Source organism: Elephantulus edwardii, unplaced genomic scaffold, assembly GCF_000299155.1.
Source record: "Elephantulus edwardii isolate Elephantulus edwardi_28Jun2011 unplaced genomic scaffold, EleEdw1.0 scaffold00010, whole genome shotgun sequence".
Taxonomy (NCBI): domain Eukaryota; kingdom Metazoa; phylum Chordata; class Mammalia; order Macroscelidea; family Macroscelididae; genus Elephantulus; species Elephantulus edwardii.
In genome coordinates, this window is record NW_006399760.1 from 18,339,028 (window position 1) to 18,343,646 (window position 4,619).

Consider the following 4,619-nt stretch of genomic DNA (forward strand, 5'->3'; position numbering starts at 1 on the left):
GATGGTCAGTATTCTCTAAAACTACAATTCAAAGACATCAACTCTTCTGTCAGTCTTATTCATTGTCCAACTCTTATATGTAAAGCAAGTGACTGAAAAGACCATGACCTGAATCAGGCACATCTTAGTCCTCAAATAGACACCATTGCTCCTTGATAATTTCAAGAGGTCCTTGATTACAGACATTCCCAGTGCAATACATCTCCTGATCTCCTGACTACTAGTATTAAGTGTACTGATTGTATATCCAAGTAAGATGAAGTCGCTGACAATTTCACTATTTTCTCCATCTATTTATTGCCTGTTGGTTCCTTGGTAAGAATTTTGTTTTCTTGACGTTGAGATGTAAACCATATTGAAGGCTACAGTCATCCGTAATCTGCAGCAAGTTCTTACAGCCTTCCTCACTTTCAGAAAACAAGATTGTGTTATCATAACAGCTTATTGATGACTCTTCCTCCAATAGTGATCCCACATTCCTCTTCATAGAGTCAGCTTTTCAAATAATCTGCTCAGCATACAGTTTAAATAGAGAAAGGATATGCAAACCTTTCCTAATTTTAAACCATGTTCTGTTCACACAATAGCCTCTTGGTGTAGGTATAGGTTTTACATGGATACAACCAAGTGTTTTGGAATTCCCATTCTTCTCAGTGTTAGCTTCAATTTGTTATGATCAAAAGACTTGGCTTAGAATGGAGATCAATACACAGAATCTTCTAAAGGGAACACAGTCTCACCGAAATTTTTATTTCCTCATTTTGAGACTCTGAGAGGATAATCTAGTCAAACAGCACTGTACTTGGACTTCTGACTAACACAACTGTGAGATAATATGTGAGTTTTGTTTCAAGCTTATCCATTTTGGTGACTTACTATATGGCCACGATAGAAAACTAATGGACTTTCCCAAGAAGCTTCAAAATAGCATTAATTGTAAGGAAATAGTTCCTTATTTATTGCACAAAAGGCTGTTTCTCCATTTCTTCCACCATTACTTTTGTTTCTGGGAGTCATATAGACATCCCTTACCATATCTGAGGACAATTTAGGAGAGCTTTCCCTTTTCAAGCCAGTTGTTGCCTGTGCCTTTGTCAATCTGGTTACCACCTGGACTCAAGTTGGTTCTGACCCATGGTAACCCCACATGTGCAGAGAAGAATCAGAGGGTGTTCACTGACTGACATTTAGGAACTAGTCTGTCCAGTCTTTCTTCTGAGACAAGCTTTCACTTACCAGCTGGCTATTTTTCTCTAAATGCATGGTATTTTATTTGGCTCCTCCATTTATACTTTAGATAAATAGAAATACACTATAATATCAAAACAATTCTGAAAAGTCTTTGCCAATCTGGAGTAGATTACTCTTTTATTATACAGAAGAGATTTTCCATCTTTATCACCAAAGTAATTTTCTAGGTCATCGCCCATTCTATTGCCTCTAATTAAAAAAGACATTATTTAGAATGACCTGGAATCAAGGAAAATAAGATTAAAATTTTTGAGAAAGATTTCAAAGGTAGAAATCTGTGTGAGCACTCTAGTTTGTGACAATTATGTTTAAAGTTTAACACTTAGGTAATTAACAGACATTTCTTCAAGGGAAGCAGGCTCAATGAAAAGCATCATCTGGAAATTAGTGTGTTGTAGTTCAGCTGTCCAGCTGTGCTTTTAATAACGTGCTTTCCTTGGTTTTTAGAACATGGATCAGAACCAAGAGCTCTGGCAAGACACAGAGACAGATGGGGCTGATCATTGCTATGAACCTCAACCAAGAATTCCTGGAAACTCTTAGTGAATAGGTCATGACAAACTGCAAAGAAAATGGATAAAATAAAAACAATCTTAATATTAGAAAACTAAAAGACACCTAACAGAAAGAATAGCATCTAAAACATCATTATGCTGATACTACTCCATTTTTTAAAAAGTTGGCTTTAAAGGAACGTTGACATGAAAGACTGTGGTCATTGAGAACGGTTCTTTGAAAAGTCACCAAGAACTAGACTCAACTACAGAGAGGAGGTAATTATCCTGCTGACTTTGTATCACAGTTGAATGATTTCCAGTTTAATGCAGTTATAGGTATATTTTCTCAATTAAAATTCCAGTCCTTTTGGAACAAAGACTTTGTTATGGTTTCCTGAATAAGATAAATAGGAAGTACTCAGAAAACACTCAATTACTTGAACTGAATGAAATTGCCTGTTGACTGGCTGAAAAACAAATGGAGACTTCATTGCTTTAATTAGAACCCATGTCCCTTGGGAGAAAGCTAGACTGAGTCAGAAGAAGCCGTATGTTCCTGACTCCTTCATCCTTCTTCCCTAAATGAGCTACTGCTCTGGAGTGTTTCTCAAAGTGTGGTCCAAACACTTTAGCATTAGAATTGCCTAAGGATGCTTTTGAAAAATGAAGAATGCTACACTGCACTATCTTATATACCTAATGGAGGAGAATGTGAAAGGGAGGAATAAATATTTGTGTTTTTCTAAAACTGAAGTGTCATTTGTAGTTGTTGTTGTTTTGTGACATCAAGTCACCTGTGACTCATAGCAACCCTATATACAATAGCTCTGAAGCCTGCCATGTTCTGAGCCAATCTCACTGACTCCAACACACCTACCCCCCATGCCCCAGTTACTGTGTCAATCCATCTCTTCTGGGTTCTTCCTCCACTACGATGTCCATCCACCCTTCCAAGTATTATGTCCTTCTCCAAGGATCAGTCCCTCCCGGCCATAGGCTCAAAGTACGTGAGACAGAGCTTCAAAATTCTAGGCTCCAAAGAGAAACTTGGTTTCATCCTCTCCAAGACGGACCTATGTGTAAATTTTAACTATGTGAAAACTTTTAAAACTCAAACTCATTGCCATTGAGTTGGAATTCTACTTAGAATTGGCCCTCCCACTCATTTTCTGAGGCTATCAGTCAAACAGGAAGAGACGATCTCTCTTTCTCCCATGGAGCTGCTGGTGGATTTAAACAGAGAAGCACAGTCAAGACTTTATCACCCCAGAAAAATCTCCTTAGACCACTCTCCAATAATCACCGTCCCTCCTCTCCCTAAGTTAATCATTGTTCTGATTTTTATGTACTCTTTTGAGTCAGACTTCTTTCACTCAATATGTAACTCAATTCAAACATGTGAATCATGTTGTTAGTGACATCTAATCTGCCCCCAAACTCATGACAATTCAATGAACAGTGATTGGAACACTGGGATCCGTATATTGTTTCAATTAGCTGATTTTTTTTGAAAGCAGGTCTCCAAGGTTTTCTCCATAGTCCAACGTAATCTGGAAGCGTCACTTAAGTCTGTTCAGTATCATAGCAGCATAGAAATCTCTCCTGATAGAGGGGTAGAAGCTGTGTTTAAGGTGTACCACTGTCCCATATCAACATTTGTTGTGTATAAAGGAGGACAATAGACTTAAGAAAAGAAGACTCATCAGGAGAACGTCTTACCCATGCTGTGCAGAAGCACCAACATCACAGGGGAGTGGGGAGGTAGTGGGTGAATAGAAATGAGTGGATGTTTGAGCCATCAAACCAACATTGCCTAGAGGCAGGGGGTGGGAGGTGCTGGAGGGGTAAGGAAAGGGAACTGAGCTGGATGCTAGCAGAGCAAGGGTAGGTGGGAACAAGACACATTTGCCTAAGGGGTCGCAGAATCAATACCTGATCTGTTAACTGAATGAGAAAAGTCACTTATCTGCTCTTTGAGGCAAAATTCTTGTCTGTCAAGTATTTCTTCAGTGTTGAGCATCCAAATTAAGACAGACTAAGGAAAAGAATTGGCCACCCACTCCCTAAATAACAAGTGTCAGAAAACCCTGTGTACAACAGAGCACATTTAGAGTAGACTAGCAGATAAGGCACCAGAGACAGAACCTTCTCACTGGTTATCACAAAGGAGGAGGAACAGTTGCAAACAGACATTACTGATTGGAACATGGAATGTGAAAAGTATGAACATAGGAAAATCTGTGATTGTTAAGGAAGAAATAGAATGCGTAGACATTGGCACATTAGGCATTGGAGAAATGAAATGGGTTGGCATGGAACATTTTGAACCAAATAATCATGTGACTTACTACACTGGAGATGAAAAGATGAGAAAAAATGGAGTTGCTTTCATAGTTAAAAAGAACATTTCCAGATCCATCTTGAAATATAATAACAGGATAATATCCATATGCATAAAAGGAAGATGTTAATATCACTATCATTCAAATATATACATCAACAACCAGGGCCAAAGAGGAGAAAGTAGATGACTCCTACCAACTATTTTTTTCTTTTTTTAATTGATGTTTTAATGAAAGTTTATTGACAACTTGGATTTTCATTCATTCATTATTGCACATTTTCCTCCCTGCCCACCCCACCCTAGTTCACTTTTCTCTTGGAAGAAAAAAAAAATCTTGGAGCTCTGGTGGTCTAGTGGAAAGAAGCTGTGCTACAATTTAAAAGCTGTGTGGTTCAAATCCACCAGATCCTGTGCTGGAGAAGGAGGGGCAATCCTATACCAATTGTATCCACACATAAGCATACACATACACATACACATACACATACACACACACACACACACACACACACACACACACACACACA